This window comes from Thermobia domestica, chromosome 3 (genome assembly GCF_964235325.1).
Source record: "Thermobia domestica chromosome 3, izTheDome1.hap1.1, whole genome shotgun sequence".
Taxonomy (NCBI): domain Eukaryota; kingdom Metazoa; phylum Arthropoda; class Insecta; order Zygentoma; family Lepismatidae; genus Thermobia; species Thermobia domestica.
Genome location: NC_137456.1, coordinates 151,315,108 through 151,333,517, shown reverse-complemented (window position 1 = coordinate 151,333,517; position 18,410 = coordinate 151,315,108). Strand labels below are relative to the sequence as shown.

Below are 18,410 nucleotides of genomic sequence, written 5' to 3'. Positions count from 1 at the left end.
GCGAGATAAAACTAAGTTTTTTAAAATTCAACTTTCGCCAAGTAAGAAAATTAACTCTGTATCGCCGCTTTGCTTGACATTTGCATATCTAGTAGGTATTAGGCGAACTTGAAGCCCTGTCTAATATATCTCAAATATCAAGGGATTTCGAAATATGTTCCTGTTATTATAGCAATTCCAACTCCTACCTTCTTTTCTTTTCGTCTTTTCTTCACTTTTAAAAGAAACATCTAAATACGCTGAAATATATCTTCAACAGGTCTATACTAGTGTTGTCAACGGCTCGAGCGGCTCGGCTCACGGCTCAGTCACCACCAAGCCGAGCCGATAACTGAGCCGAGCCAACAGCTTGCCAAACCGAGCTGGCTCGAGCCCTTGACTCATTTGGGCCGAGCCGAGCCGAGCCGATGGCTCAGATGAACCGAGCAGAGCCGGTTGACATCACTAGTCTATACTTAAGGGATATCCTGATATGACAACTTTTTTTAAATTTGTTTTTAAGGATTACAATCTCCACCTTTCTTTCTTCCCAAGAAAAAAAAATACCTGAAAACGCTGAAATATTTTAAATTCATAAATCCATAAATCTTTAAATATTTTAAATGAAAAACCTAAATACCAAATCTCATGTCTCCAACCTTAAAGAATCTTGACATATGGCCATCCAAATAAAGCAATTGTAACCCCATCACTATTTCTTCCCGCTTTTTTCTTCCTTTCTAGGGCAAATATCAAAAGAACGGGGGAACATGCTTCTAATCATTGTAAATGGAAAGTTCAAATACGGAATTTCATGTCTCTAACCTTAAGAGATTTCGAGACATGTATATCTTACTATAGCAATTCCAATTCTCACCTCTTTTTCCTTCTCACATCCTTCCTCTCAGTGATTTCTTTGTGGATTTTGTAGAATGGAGGAATTTTTATAAAGGATTGCTACTAAAACGTGAAGTTGAATTATTGTACTTTATAACATATTATATAGCTTATGAAAGGGGTATTTTCCCTGGGAAGACTGAACTAAGAGACAAGGAAGTCAAAATTTAGAAGGGGGGAAATTCCCAGGTTTCCCTGGCTACAAATAAATCCCTGCTTCCCCTTTCTTTTAGGTCCAATATCAAATAAAGCTGAAACACGTGTATAACATTTTTAAGTGAGAAGTCTATGCGCCAAATTTTATGTCTAATTTATTTTGATTTCGAAACATGGGCATTTTGAGTTAATAATTGCCACTTCTCTTTCCTCCCTAACCCATTGAATTTCCCAACTATAGTGGGACTTTACACTATAAATTTATGCCTTGTCCAAATTTCAAGTTTTAGTTTGAACGGGTTTGGCCTGGGCGTTGATCAGGCATTCTGGACTTCAACTTTTATATACAGGATAGCCAGGAAGTTGCTTTCCGTAATATATGAAGAAATGGCGTTTTGAGGGCAGCGACTTTTTGCTCATTCTCATAGAATGTTACTCTATGGTAGAATTGAAAATAATGATAATAATAATCTGCAAGCGAGTTAATAAACCAAATAGATATAAACTAGATTTTGATATAAAATTGTTTACATCTAAGCCTACAAATAACTGACAAATTCGTAGATCACATTTGAAAATAGCATTACCCGTTTTTTAGTCATTGAAATCATTTAGTCATTTTTTTTTTTTTTTTTTTTTTTTTTTTTTTTTTTTTTTTAGAAAAATATAAAAATTTAAGTGCACTGTTGGAAATAAATTATGTGTTTCCACTACCAGTAAAAATCATTTGCAGACAAGTTGACATTCATAAACTATGAGTCACTTTAGTCCTTTTTATTAAAGTTATTTTTTCTTGCTTTCTTGTCTGCAAAGTCTCTTAGAAGTTAAAAGTCCTGTTAGTTTCAGATCCAATGTAGAAAATTGAAAACTGGTCAAACTTTTTCCTGAATTGATTAAATGAATTAAGTTTTAATCATGGTCAACTTGTAAAAGCTCCTTTCTCCAGATGTTACAGTCTCTGGGATTATCAGGAAAAGCATATATTCTAATGTATCCTTGTCATATTGACAACCGATAGCAGGTTACGCTCTAGCAGAGCAATTGGTCCAATCCTCACACTTGGTCATGTATATTGACCAATTGTATGGGTTATAATTACTGCGGTGTGAATAACGTTTCTTTCATCTTTTTAGAAATTTAAAAAAAAATATTGTAATAAATTCAGGAACAAAACAGCTGTGTCCATCTCTACAAGAATTTCTAATGTCAACTTTTTGCAGTAGAATATTTTTTCTTTTTGAAAATGTGTGTTACACAATCGTAACTTTAACTCTTCCAGAGCCTGTTGTACATATATTTGAAAGTAACTGTCAGTCCAATACCAATGATCTTAATTCACAGAACAGACTTGCCAACTAATACTACGTAAGATAGGTATAAGTATTTTGACAGTTAAAAGGAAAGTCTCGATTCTTGGTCTATTATGATGGACAGCTACATGCAAGGAGTTAGAAAACGAAATAAATCATATACACTTTCTCATTTCTATTCATGGAATGAATGAAACATATTCGCGAATCGGAACGGTCCGCCATTTTGACATCACAGCTTTAAGCACACTTACTTCCTTGTTTTCTAACAAGGGAAAGATCCTCAAATTGTCTCTCAAATCTGATTGCCACATGGCACATCTGATAGAGTATCATGAGAAATGAAAACGAGATAAACTTAAGGTGCTATGAACCAGAAAGATAAAACCTATGGGGCTTCAACATTTGAATAGCCAAAAAATTATTTCATAGAAATACTCGTTTATAGCTTTTAAGTAAATATCTTGAAAACCGTTAAAACAATCAAAACAAAAGGTGCACAGTATAATGAGAACAAAATACCCTATCGAAGACCATAAACAGTGTTAGCCATAGATCAGGCAGTGTTGCCAATTCAGCATAAAAGTATTTTCTTTGAAATAGCACCAGATTTAAAATGCTCTATTAAATGTGCACAGATTTAATATGCACTATTATCACTAAACATAACAGTGAAGTGTAGTGGTACAGTGTTGCACAGTGTTAGAGCTACGTGTGCTGAAAACGTACAATGAATAAGTCTGATTTGTGGCAACAAAAGGTAATAAAGAAATTTAGGTCTCATATTATGAATTTAATTAAATGCAGAATAACACAGATAGTATAACATAGCAAAATGCCAGCAGTGTCACAAAAGATTGATGCATTTGAAAAACGAAATTGAATGATGTCATGTTTACGTCCTGTGTCAGCTCCTAAGCTATATAGGACGGGGCCTACAGCTTAAAGTGAGACCCGAACCACTACGAAGGCGAAATATGACGATGAATTGCAAAGCGAATAGTACAACAAAAACCTCCATGTCCGAGGCGGGATTGAAACCCGCATCCCTACTAAGTTGCTGGCTTAACCTTCCAGACCACACGGCTGTCCGGGCCGATTAAAAGTGAAATGAGGTAGTAATAAAATAATTATATTTCCACTGTGAATATGTTATTATTACAGTGTACAGTAACATAATCATATGATGTGTAGGAGAGGAAGTAAAAGAATATATCACTTAACACAAAAGACTTAAACCAAGAAAGTACTCTACCAAATCTGAATAAGATCATCTCCAAAAGGGGTTTACAGAATTCTAAAACACGGGTTTGTTTCCTCGCGTGTAACATTTTGTTTTCGCGAGTTGTCTGGTTATTGCCGGAGTTACGGAAGTGTAATGCAGATCCCTCACTTTTTTCTAATTCATTCCTTTATTGCCCTCTGTTGCCGAACATCGGACTTCTCCATTGTACATTTTCAGCACTCGTAGCTCCAATAGAGTGCTACACTGTACGAGTACATTTCACAGTGCATTTTAAATCTGTGCATTTCAAACAAAACACTTTTACGCTGAGTTGCTAGCACTGCTTCATCTATGGGAACACTGTTTGTTGGTTTCGATACTGTACGTTGTTCTCATTATATTGTGCATCTTTCAGTTTGATTGCTTTAACGATTTTCAAGATATGTACTTTAAACGTGCATAATTCTACGATGTAAGTTTTTTTCTTTCTTTTTATATTCGAATGTTGAAGCCTCATAGGTCCTATCCTTCTCGTCTATAGTATCTTAAATTTTTCTCACTTTTGTTTCTATGATACTCTTATCAGATGTGCTGTGTGGCAATCAGATTTTAGCGAGAACTTATGGGACCTTCCCCTGTAAGCATAGCCTTCTTATAAACTGGAGTGATTGGCCTGTAACTGAATAGGCACCAAACACATCGTAGTTTCAAGAACTATCTTCTGTTGCTTTTCAGCTGTATCTATACTTAATTTCAGACTTCCAACTATGATGTGTTATGTATAAGTATCGGAATTAGAGTTCCAAACTATGCTACGCATAAGCACTGAAGTCTTATGTAACGGCTATATCCGTCTGCCTGACTGTCTGTCTGTCGATAGGTATCAGAACGAAGATCGTAAAAGATATCGAGACGCAGTCAGCGTCTCAAGAATATGTTTTATTTAATCTCTCAACCCTTTTACCATACCTAAGTTGGAAACAATTAACTATAACGGTAATAGTTAACAAAATTAAGTTTTTTTCTTTTTTTAAAAAAATTTTTGAATCGATTCAGAGTACAAAGAATACATTTCTTCTCCATTATCGTCTCTCTACCGAAATCAGAAGTTTAAATCAATACGTAACTATTTACGGTCTGAATAGTGATGGTAAAACATCTTGAAAATTGACTACTTGAAACAGATTGAGTATTCAAAGAATATGTTTAATTTCTATGCTTAACCCTCTGTCCAAGTCGAAAGTAAAAGAAATATAAACTTTTCCAGTTTTAACGCTGGCTGACTGCTGTAGTCCAACATTGGCAGTAGGTAGCAAAAGTTGCTTAGTAGTAATAGTTTAACACCTCTAGTAAAATATATTAGTAGTAATATACTACATCAGGTTACAATGTTAACTTTTATAGAGGAGAAACGATACAATAGCAAGACTTGTTTTATTGATAATTTAGAGTTCCAAAAATATGTTATTTCCCTGACTTATTCCTTTATTACAACCAGAAAATGTAGTTCTACTAATTCCGGTTTCAATACCGAATTCCCAAATTTTGAAGTCCACGGCAATTTCGCAATGTGTAATGGGATTCGTTTGGAGGGCTGTGTTGGCTCAATGGTAGAGCGTTCACCTCTGGTGAATGGGCTCCTTGGTTCGATCCAAGCTCGCGCCAATGAACTTTGTGGTGGACAAACACCCTTTAGGTGGCCACGGTTTTCTCCAGTTTCCTCCCACTTTCTTCGTTCCACCATTTCATTCATTTCTCATGATCGCCGTCTCATTTAGCCTCACCGGCATAACCCTGCAACGTAAAACGCAGATTTCGTTTCAACGAGATTCATTTGTTTAAATAACATATTTTCACCCACTTTTTTTAGCTTCTAAAGAATAAAATGTTAGACTTCCAAACTATGCTAGTTATACAGGTGGGAAGTCTTGTAAACTAACTTCATCCGCGCGTAAGTCGTCTGTCATTGCCGGAAGACACAATAGACAAAATGGTAATACATAACAAGAAATAATTTCTTGATGTGGTTTGAGTATCCACAGAATAGATTATATTTTCCTCTTCAGTGGTAGAATACTTACCTTTAGTGCGTGGGGACGATGGTTTGATCCACGGTCAAATAACTTTGTGGCGTACATCATCGTGTCAGTGGGTTTTCTTAGGATACTCCCGTTTTCTCCCACATTCTCACTCTACCAATTGTCTCATTATCATTCACTTATTATCCCTCTCTCTTAGCATAAAGGGCCCTATCATGAGGAGTTAAAATGAGAAATTTTATTTTTAATTGGAAGTATTTCTAGAAATCTGATCTAATATCTATCTATCTATCTATCTTCTGGTTTAATATTATTTATAATAGAACGAAATAGTAAAAGTAGTGATGAGCGCAAGAGGCTTGGTCTTGCAGTTTTTGCAAGAGTCTTGCATGCAAGACCAACACCAAGACCAAGACTCTTGCGCAAGAGTCTTGCACAACTATCGGCACTACTTGAATTTTTTTTTATAGAATGTTAAAAAAAGAAAAATCATTACATCTTTCACTTGAATGTCTTACCTTCAGTAAAACTGTCGCTGGAGGCAGTAAGTTCTCAGTAATTTTTGCAATTTATGAGAGTCGATCTGTCCCTGTAGCATATAGCTAACATGGAAAGAACATGGACATGTCATCCGGGACAACCGAATCAAACCTAGTCAATCCGATAAACATAACAAAGATATGTTCATGCGCAAAATATCAGGTGCCATGGACAATGCAGTAAGTCCCTGGGGCCTATTAACCCTATTAGTATAAAGAAAATCGTAGACTCGCAGTGAAATAGCTATTGCATCAACACTGTTCATTGGAAAGTCATGGCTTATAGTTCATTCTCTTCAATATAAAACAAATTTTCCAGAGGTGCTATATATTGGGGTCCATAATATACTTGAACAGGGAAAATTGGGAGAATGTCGGAAAAATTCCCTCCAGAAATCCCTCTTATCAACTTTGGACCTCTCTGGAGTGGCCCCGGGTAAAAGCACACTATCCAAATGTATCTTTAAAAATACTATTGGGGTTAGAAAATGTGTATACCAAGTTTTGTATTGATAGACGGAATAGATACGAGGGAAAATACATTTATAACAATACACATTTTTGTGTATGAACATATTTTTGTTATGTTTATCGAATGGACTAGGTTTGATCCGGATGTCCGGACATGTTCATGTTCGTTCCTTGTAAGTATGTCGTTTTCTGAGTTGATTGTTCGCGTTTTCTATAGTTATCACAGGTGTCATTCTAATCAAAGCCTGTTGCACAGAAATAAATATGTCATTGGTGCTGGATTGCGATGCATTTCTTTTTTTTCTTCTTTTAAAAATTTTTTAACATCGAGGATTACTTAGCGGGTGTAAACCTTAACCTTTGACCTTCAAGCTGGTAAAGTTTGTCAGCTCTCCTGAGATAAATATAACAAAAGAGGGATTTGTTTTTCACCCTTCAGTTTCTTTGCCTCAGACACCTGCTGACGAAATACCACAAACGTCCAATAAGAAAACAGTTGCAAAATAAAAAATGCAAGTGCCGAGCACAAAAACTAAATTTCATGCGTATATTGAAGATTTTGCGGGAAGTGGGGAGGATTCCTATGGATTATACAAACTATGCAAAAAAAAAAAAAAAAAAAAAAAAATCGAAGAATGAAGGGGCAAAAAAAAAATGAAAAACAGAAACACTTCATCACTGTAAAAAATAACTTTTATCAATACATAAGAAAGAAGCGCGGGAATTATTTCCATTAAAGTAGCAGAAAACTCGAAATATTGCAGATTTCTTTAAACTTGGTTTGATTATAATCACTAATATTTTATTTTTCTCTATTTTTCGGCAATATTGCTAAACATGTCATCATCATCATCATCATAGCCAGGGCTGGATTAACCGATCTGGAGGCCCGGGACTAGAAAAATATGTGGTCCCTGCTGACTTCACCTAATACATTTCTGTGAAGGGAATATGTTTAATATTTTTGGTCATATTTTATTTTATAATGATGATTGTATCTTTATGATTCTTTCTAGATAGTAGAGATTTTGATAAGACTGGAGGTCGCTGTTCATCTGTAGGCCCGGGACTATAGTCCCCCTAAGGCCCCCCATTAATCCGGCCCTGATCATAGCTATTCTGCCATTATTGGCAGGTCACTTGCTGCAACTGAGAAGCTCTAATGTACGGTGATCCTCAGCTAGTCTCTTCGTCTTGACGTAGCAATTTTCTGTTTTAATACCTTCCTTCAACTATCCACTTCGCCTCTCCCTCTCTTTCCTCCCACCATACCTTCTAGCATATCCCTCATAACACAGTTCCTCCTCAGTCAATGTCCCAACCAGTCCTGTAGTCAAACCTTCCTCTATAAAAATTGTTGTGTGAATATTTTAGGATTCTGAAACATGAATTTTTGGATAGGGTACATATTAGTTCCTAAGTAAAGTCTTGACCCGACTACGGTAGGTCCATATATTCCTTCGTTCTACCGAAAACGAAAGTGGTTGCATAAAACTGCAACTTCCGGTTTCAATATTGATAATCAGAAAGCAAAAGCAACAATAAGAAGTAAAACCAGTTTTCTTTTCTTAAATATAATATGTCCTCAATATAGGCCCAATCTGGACTCTACTAATTCGAAGGGGAGAAATCTAATATTTCCCAATTTAAAATTAACTACTACTAAGGGAACACGGAAATAGATAGAAACATTTTCTTATTTGTGTTAAGTAATCTCCTCCGTCAATCCTCTACTGAACCTGGAATTGGTAGAATTTACTACACTTGTATCGGTCCCTTTGTTTGAAACGCTCAGTTTATATAAATTTACTGTCCCAGGGATAAATTTAACCTCGACTCTAGTGCCTCTATTAAATCCTGAAACACTGAAATTTTAGCGCCACTTCCAGTTGATTTAAATAAAGCAAACTGGTAATAAACAGAAAGAAATGGCTTTATTGATATGCCATAATAAGCTGTTAAATGTGAGCTAGAATGTCTCTTTTGAAACCATATAGATATTTTGCACTTCGACTTTTAATATTGGATTTTTGTTGAGCAAGAATGGTAAGACAGAAATGGTTGATATACAGAATGTATCAAAAGTCCGGGACTATAGACCAACTTCGTTATGATTGGCGATTAAAAAAATGGATAAGTTGTTAGAAATGAGTAGTTTTCAATTTGAAATGGTTGAACTTTACCAATCACACTAGCCGTTTGTCCTCCATACTGGTAAGGCGCTTTATGTTTAATGGAAAAAAGCAACATTGCTTCTTTAAAAGACTATTCCATTGGGTCTTTTCGGTACCAGCAAATACAGCATTGTTGGGAAAGGAATTCGACGTATTCTATATTCAATCACATAAGAATGTGCACGTTCCTCCAGTCATTTTTGCATGCACTTACGTTCCTTTCGAACATCCTGAAATGGGAACGCTGCTTCTTATTTAATATAAGGGACCTTGCCAGTGTGAAAGGTAAGTAACTTGTGCAACTGAAAAAAGCTTACCCTTTAGCTTAGTAGATCGAAAATCATCTATTTCCAAAAACTTTCCTCTCGTTTCCTTTTATTCTGTATCTTTACTTATAAAAGTTAGCAATAAAGATCTGTCGCGATTTATGGAGGTCTGTGTTCCACTGGCCCTCACACCGTGAGTTGAATGCGAATGGAGATAAGGCGAAAGTCAGTTGTTGGTGTGGGTATAGCTCCTGGTTGTGGTAGCTCAGTTACACTGTGAACTTGAGTAAGAACAGAGTGAAAATGGGACCTCCACAGGGTGTCATAAGGGCATGTATACTGTACGAGTTCAAACTAGGGACAATGCTAAGCCCTACGTGGCTAGGATAACTCAGGACACCATTCTACACCTTGGATGGGAAACACTGTTGCATCCGCCATACTCCCCGGACATTGCACCGTCCGATTATCACCTGTTCCGTTCCTTGGATAATCACTTTAGAGGACGCCAGTTCAAATCCCTTGTAGACGTGCAAAATGCACTTGATACATTCTTCGCTTCACGGCCCATCAAGTTCTTCCGCGATAGAATCCATGGCCTTCCAGAACGTTGACCGTCGATGCTAATGAAGACTATTTTTGATCTTTCATGAACATCTTAGGTGACGTATAGATGTTCGAAGGTGGTGGGTGAAAAAACGACAAAACTTTCTTGGTAACCTTTATGTAATCAAGTTAGGCTATGGCCACAAACTTTTATTCAGCTTGTAGATGTATTAGAATGTGTACTACCGTGGTTTCACAATGTGTAATGAAGCTCATTTGCTTAAGTCTTATACATAAAATGAATAGAACGGTGATAACACTCTGTGGCTTTGAGTAGAATCCGAATGAAATTTAAAAACAGAAGCAATTTACAATACAAGGCAACTGCACAAACTCATATTCTTCTTCATCTAAACAATAAACTTTAAACAAAGCCAAGTAATTCCAGATTAATAATGTATTACGAATGTGGTTTCTACTTTTTCGTTAATAACTATCGTTGAAATAAACAGAGGGTACCGTTGCAGTGTAAATAAAAATTATATATTCAAATATTTATGCTCACCAAACAATAAAGTGCATAATATTTAAGACATTGACGTACATTCAGGGTCTGTCATGATCAAAACTTCCTTTCTACATGATATTTAAAAATTAAAAAAAAAAAAATAAATAAATAAATAAATAACACCTCGATATATAAATTTATCGTATAAGCTTCACCTGGAGAGTAGATTCAATTGAATCATTCAGTATTCGAATATATTGTATGAGAACAACCATATCTTTAACCCTTTGGGGAACTTTTGGTACAATTTGTACCATATGCGTTTTTCATGGTACATTGCGTTATTTCTCTTCTATTTGAGCTTTTTCGTCCGTTTTTTTCAAGTCCAGAGGCATTGCAGAAGACATTACGTATGGTTACAGACCTTCCTGTGTCGAGACATAGGAGGTGATGACGCAATAAGTCTAAAATTTGTATTTTCGTGTAATACTTTGTTTGGGGGGTTATGTAAAGTATTTTTGGCGGGCTTATTTTTGCACGTAGAAGATTGAAATTTTGCACAAACATGCAGTCCACCGAGTAGTATTTACCAGATGTGTGTTTTTTTTTTTTTAGATTTCTGCGTTAAAATAGGGAGGATCCAGAGGGTCAAAAAGTTTAAAAAAGGGATATTTTTACCCCAAAATCCCGTTTTCCCTCATTTTCCCGCCTTAGATACATGATGGAGACAAGTGAGTCATACCGCCTGAAAGGCAGTTCTATTCTGAAGAGAATGATGGGCGACACATGGCCCTAGGGTGATTAGGGATGTCTCAGGGAATGTTTAAAAATATCCCTCTGTATACGGGAATATGGGACATTGTCGGTATATTTTTTTTGGCGGGCTTACTTTTGCACCTGGAAAATTGGAATTGTGCATAAACATTCAGCCCACCGAGTAGTATTTACCAGATTTTTTTTTTCAGATCTCTGCGTTAAAACAAGGGGGTCCACGGAGGATAAAAGTTGAAAAAAAGGATATTTAGACCAAAAAATCCCGTTTTTCATCATTTTCCCGCCTTAGATACATGATGGAGACATGCGAGTCATACCGCCTGAAAGGCAGTTCTATTCTGAAGAGAATGATGGGCGAAACATGACCCTAGGGTAGTTAGGGATGTCTCAGGAAATTTTTTACCTGAGATCATGGTGTTTTACGGTAATTTGGGGCATGGTGGGAATTCTCGATAAAATTTCTCCCGCCCTTGGTATTCAAGATAGAAACTTCAAACTTGACACACACATTCAGTATACCAAGTACTATTTATCAGATTTTTTTAGATGGCTACGTTCACACAGGGCCGCTCCAGAGGGGCCCAAAATGCGAGAAAAAGATTTTCCCTCCGAATGTTTCCCTTTGACATCATTTTTCCCGCTTCTGGTATATGGTATGAGCATGCAAGTGGTATCATTTGAAAGCCAGCTACATTCTGAAGAGAATGAGGTATGGCCCATGATCCTAGGATAAATAGTGACGATGCAGTAGCTGCTTGACTGAAAGTCTAAAAAATAGCCCAAAAACCCAAGATCTCTTAAGACAAAAGAACAAGACAAATAGATATAATTGTATGCAAATCTATATTAGTCCATTCTGTCCCCAATTGCACTGTTAATTGAAATAAAAATGAAAAGAAATCTTTTAGTTTAACGTTCCACGATTATGCCAAGTAGGCTAAGTGACACAAATGATTAAGGAAGTGAATGATGATGGATGAATCGGTGGGAATAACAACGTAGGAGGAACTGGAGTGCTCCAAGGACACGATATTGTCCAAACTTACTAGCCTATGGCCGGGGATCGAACCAGGGACCCCAAGTATGAGAGGTAAGTCAATCTATCACTGAGCCACCGTGCCCCACTGCACTGTTGACTAAAACATATTTTAACTCTAAGAAAAGGAAACTAAAACACAATGAGATAATTCCTTGTCCATCCGAAGCTGCGTACCACGGGCGTCTCTGGTTAAGGAGACGAGGGGGACGCATCCACCCAAATTTTAAAGTACAAAATATTCGATATTTTATTCTAATTTAATTTATTTACTAACGACAAAATAACGTATAAATAATAATTATTATATTTATTTAGAATAGCTATAATATTCAGGCAGTGAAATGATTATAATCAAGTTCTTGATATACTTTAGGGGGTCCGTGAAGGTAAGCAGAAAGGTAACGAATGGAACCGAAGATAATAAACAGATTGACTACATAGTATATACCATTTAAATCACTTTCTTTAATGTACCCCCCCATATTTTACATGCCAGATCAGTCTTGGGAAGTAACGTAACGCAAGTAACGAATTTCTCAGAATGGAACAATGGAGCATGAACAATGTCAGTGACCAACAATTCCTGCACTGTTCGCCTTTTCCCGTTTCGCCTTATGACCTCTAGCAATGAAATTTGCATGTAAAACCTGTTATCACTTTTCACCTTAATGTAAGGCGGAACGGGAAATCTCGATGTGCATTTTCCCGTTTCGCCTTACGAACTTTATGTTGGTAGGCTTGCAAATACATTCATAGATACCATTTGATTTGTTTATTAACATAACAAAATATAGTGCCATTTGCTGTTTTTGGAAGATGAGGACAGCCTCAGGGAAATCAAGTGTACACATTGCAAGCACCTGGAAGATTTTGTCTTAGATTTTGACAGCTCCATATCAATACGTGAGTGAACTACGAGTGCAGTGGTACTGGTAGTATATTTTACTTTGATTGGTGTTGCTTTTATAAAGATGAAGAACGAAAATATTTTATCGTTCGAACATGTGAAAGAATACTTTTTCCTAAAAGCTGAAGATGATGGTAAACAGAATTTAAAAGTAAAGTGGTGCTCCGGTAGTTAATATTTATCAACAACTAGGGTGCCATAATTAACGACATTCAGTAAGGAGTTAATATGAATAAACTGTGCTCTGATGAGCAGGCCTACTTTATTGATGTAATGTTGATGGTATGTAATATTAGTTCTTTTAGATCAGTTGCATATCCTAAAGTCCAGTTGATACTAGCTTTAAAAAGCATGTATCGATTTTAGTTATTGGCAAATTTTGATTCACCCCCAGTTCATGTGTTTTCATTTTGTCAGTTGTAGTGTAATGTTTCTCTATATTCTGTATTTTTGATTTTACATAGCAACATTGTTATTATTATATAATTAGTTTAGCACAATAATAATAAGCAACCATTTTTTTCTAACGCATGGGGATGGGCACGAGTAAAGCTAAAACTCGACTCGAATCCAAGTCGAGTTTCGAGTCGAGTCAAAAGTAATATTCTCGAATCGAGTTCCGAGACGATTCACTGTTTTTGGCGTCGAGTTTCGAGTCGAGTCGAGTTTGATAAATGGCTTACTTGTTTTAACTTGTTTTGAAATCATGGCCTAATTACACTGGAAAGCGAAAGCCATGAGAAATGTAAGCTAAGCAGTAATATGGAATACTTTTAGTATTGCTCACGAGAGGGGACACTGCTCGCATCTCGTCTCGTCTCGATAGCGAGACTACAAGAGATTTTTTTTTATACCAAGCTTAGCTCTGCTCGGCTTAACTGAGCCGATGGCTCGAGCCGGTTCGCTTCGGGTGAACCATCGGCTCGAGCTGGCTTGGTTGGGAAGAGCCATCTGCTCGGTTCGATTCAACTGAGCAAAGGGCTCTAGCCGACTCGGTTGGGTGAGCTGTTGGCTCAGCTCACTTCTCGGTTTGGTCGATAGTGAATGAGCTGTCAGCCGATCTGCTCGAATCGTTGACAATTCTAAACCCGGGCCGAGCAGTTTTGAAGATATTTGGCCAGTGTCCTATAACTTTTAACAATGTTTGGCTCGAGCCCGAATACTCAACCTAGACCCTCAACCCAAATTCAGAAGCTCGTGAACAACGTCCTTGACTCCTAGACTTCACGACTACCGAGGTTGGCAATCAACTACTTTTTAGTATTCATATAAACTGCCTATCTTTCATGTTTATACACACTGTTATAATAATAATAATAATAATAATAATAATAATAATAATAATAATAATAATAATAATAATAATAATAATAATAATAATAATACTGTAATAATAATAATCAGAAGAAGAAGAAAAAGAAGTTGTAGTAGTAGTAGTACCATTAATAATAATTATATTGTCTATGTAAGATACTTGAAGAGAGTACTCGAAACTATACACCAAATTTGGCTCGACTCGACTCGAAACTCGACCCGAATTCGAGTCGAGTTGGAGGAAATTTTTCAAACCGAGTTCTCGGGTCGAGCTCAAAGATGTCTGTTTCTAGTCGAATCGAGTTTCAAAGAAAACTTGCTCGAATTCACTCGTGCCCATCCCTATGAGTAACGCAGTATGGCATTTTAGTCAATGTTACATTACATTAAAATGTTCATATAGTTGTCAAGTAAAAATTTGTCCTTGCATTTACATAAATCGATTCAGAACGTGCAATAATAATAATAATAATAATAATAATAATAATAATAATAATAATAATAATAATAATAATAATAATAATAATAATAATAATAATAATAATAATAGCGGTAGTAATAGTAGTACGGAAAACTGAAGTAATAAGATTTTTTCATATATTAAAAGTTTCGGACCTAAAAGTAACGCGTTTGTAACGCGTTACTTTCGAAGTAAAGTAACAGTTACTTTTTTCAGGCAAGTAACGCGTTACTAACGCGTTACAGTTTAAGAGAAAGTAAAGTAACTTGTAACGCGTTACATTTTTACAAGTAACTTACCCAACACTGTGCCAGATACACCAGTGCTGCGTACCGTATTAAAACAATTGTACTCCATACTAGTTGTAAGTCGCTGCTTTCCAGCATAATAGTACTGTTCAAACAAATAAAGTGTAAATAAGTCGATTACCTACTAGTATTTAAGTGGCCCCGAGTAGCGTAGCTGTCACCTTCGGTGCGAGCGGTCTCGGGTCGGATTCCCGGTGGAGGCACTCGGTCGAAATAGTGTAGAAAACTTTTTCCGGCCAGCCATCCTGACTGAAGCTTTCCTGGGGTTTCCTCATTCACACCAGGCTAATGCCTAGGTGGTACTTAACGCTTCCGCAATCCTTTCTTACCAGACTGCTTCCTTCCTTCCAGAATCTTCCCTTTCCCCGGATAGTGTGCTCGCCGAGGGACGTCATCCCTCATAGATGGCGTGATGGGCCATAGATGCAGAAAGCCCAGAAATCTAAATCCTAAATTTTACTAGTATGTGCATTTAACATCAGTCTCTCTCCCTCTCTCTCTCTCATGCATACACACACACACACCTACACATTAGAGACCTGCACGGGCCGGGCTTGGGCGGGCCGACTCTGTTATTTCTTTGGTCCGGGCCGGGCTTGGGCCGATTAAGTGCAATAATTATTGACTTTCGTTAAACGATAAGTAGAATAAAGGCAAACGTTCAAGAAGTGTACCCATGAAAAATTTTACAAAATGAAACTTTTAAAATTTATCGGGCCCGGGCCGTGCTTGGGCCAAGAATTTTAAAAAACTTATCGGGCCGGGCCGGGCTCGGGCTGAAAATCTTCAAAACTTTTCGGGCCCGGGCTGGGCCGGGCCTAGGCACATTCGGGCTGGATTGGGCTCGGGCCAAAAAATTCGGCCCGTGCAGGTCTCAACTACACACATAGTTTCTTCTCGCTTTAGCATTTTGTGCATTTTCCTAGAAGCAGATTAATAACCATGATTATTTTGTAAAGATAGTGGCACGCCAATACATTATTTAAGACATATGCAAATAGTACATCTTTAAATGAAATTATTATTATTATTATTATTATTATTATTATTATTATTATTATTATTATTATTATTATTATTATTATTATTATTATTATTATTGAAAGATCGTGGTGTGTCAGTCTCAGACTAGTCACTTCTGGCTTGGGGTTCTTGTTTCGATTTCAGCTCGCGTCAAGTGGATTTTATAGCAGATAAACATCGTGTGCGTTGGTTTTCTCGGAGTTCTCCTGTTTCCTTCCATTTTATCAATACACCAATTCGTTCATTATTCATCCCTAAAAGTCACTGCATAATCGTTGAACGTTACATTTAATATCACTAATATTGAAACGAAGTTTAATGTCTCACAATTATGCACCAAGGATAAGGAAGACGGTAATAAATGATTATGAATAAAATGGTGGAATGATGAAAGTTGGAGAAATCAGAATCCCGAGGAAACGGGCGCAGACGGTGTTAGCACACAATGTTCACTTGTCGCGAACTAGGATTAGCCCAACGACCGCACGAACCAGAATTGAGAGCTAATAATAATAATAATAATAATAATAATAATAATAATAATAATAATAATAATAATAATAATAATAATAATAATAATAATAATAATAATAATAATAATAAAAAGAATAATATGAATTTCTATGCATGTTGTCTTCGTAACGAAACACTCCAGTGATTCAAGTATCATGAAAAACTGAGTACACTACCGGAAGTTTGGGGTCATCCAGGTTCATTAGGTCCTTCCTATAACCCTGGAATAAATCGTTTAACTTTCTTTTTATTACCTTTACTTAGCTTAATGTCCCATAGATATGCCTGAAACTAAGGGAAACGGTAACGATGGTATTGACAGAAATAATTGAATATAGGAAGTGGAAGGAAACCCAAGAACCTTTAGAAAACCCACTCATATGTTGTTTGTACACCACGAAGCCTAAAGAGCTCCTTCGTGGCCTTTGGCGTGGGAAATCCGGGTTCGATTCCCGGCGGGGGTCATGTGGTTCGGATTCCACGTTAATCAGTAGGTCCCTTCTCACATAGCCTCGCTGCTGAAAGGGATGTTAAACTCAAAATCAACGCAACTCAAAAGCAAAGCCTACTTGATGCAAGCTGGAATCACATGACAAGAATCGTTTAATTTTGTGTTCTATCTAAAAATTTCTGCTATATTTATTTTTCATTATTACTGTAACTTAAACCCATTAAAATTACATTTTACTAATATTCAATATTATTTCCCTTCAGGTTTCTGCAAATACATTCTAGATAAATGGTTTTTAGGTACATAAATTATGCTATTACCAATGCAATAAAGCAACTTAGACAAACTATATACTTGACAATATCTTACGATAAGTTACTTGCCTAATCAAAACGTAGGCAGTGTTGCTACTATAGACAGCAACAACCACAATCAAGAAGAAATACGACTTTTCCTTTGCACACTCTATTTAAAGCATTAATTCGAAATTTTTGGAATATATATACACCCTCATATGTTATTCGTTCAAGTTAATGTATGCAGGAAGAAGGAAACACAGTAAACTTTTTGTAGATAATATCCATATGTATCAACTAACAATATCGTATACAAAGAAAGTTTCTTTCGAAATAAAAGAAGATAAGATGGCATGTTTATCTTGCAACATCTACAAGGAAGTAATTTACTGTCCAAATTTGTTTGCTTTTCTTCAGATGACCATTAAGATTTCCGAGATAACTCTTAAATATTTTCTGTTGAGAAGGAAAATTTGTACAAAAATAATTCTACCTCACAGAAAATGTGTTGGTGCAGCAGAAGAAAATGAAAGAGCTTCAGTAAATAAACGCTTGAAAAAAGTATTTCCATAAAATTGAAATATGTTCGTAGACGAAGCAGCTATAGCGACATTATGTGTTGGAACCATAGACAGAAAAAATATATATAGACTTGTGTATAATTGGGAGATTATTTTACTCTTAAAGAAATTAACAGAAATTGGGATCGCTGTAATCTCCAAGTTTTGTGGAAGAAAGATCATCCGGATATATACAGAATGGCCCAAAATTAAGTATACAGTACCGTACTGTATTTTATATCATTTCTTATTGTTTTGCATCAGGTAGACTTAGTTTTTTTATTATTTGTTCTTAATGTGTTTTTACTTACATCTAGGTTCGGAAGAGCCAAAGCAAATAAACCCATAACACCTACTTTTGGGTCACTCTGTATATATATATATATATCCTTATTCTAAAAAGGGCAATCAGGGCTATTTCTTAAATTTCTCTATGTAATAACGACGTGTAAGTAGTAGGGTCAGATCTCTTTTTTTTTCATTGTTAACTTGAAGCTTTTGGCGACTTCTGAATTATATTACTAGATATTTTTGCAAGAAATAATTATATTTGGTCTAGGAATTAATTCGTGCGGGTGGACAAGAGATGGCGCAACGAACGGAGCGTCCCACAGTTCCGTGTATCCACACATGTGTTGCAAACCCCTGTCATCGC

General features: G+C 36.3%; 1 protein-coding gene across 1 annotated transcript in view; it reads right to left on the bottom strand.

The window, feature by feature from the left end:
• LOC145680812 (uncharacterized) overlaps window positions 1-17,466 on the bottom strand; it is a 90,326-nt gene extending 72,860 nt beyond the window's left edge. The window contains exon 1 of the mRNA XM_081751886.1: window positions 17,283-17,466. The gene's annotated coding sequence lies outside the window, so the exon portion shown is untranslated. The remainder of the gene's footprint in view (window positions 1-17,282) is intronic.
• Window positions 17,467-18,410: the final 944 nt, after the last annotated feature.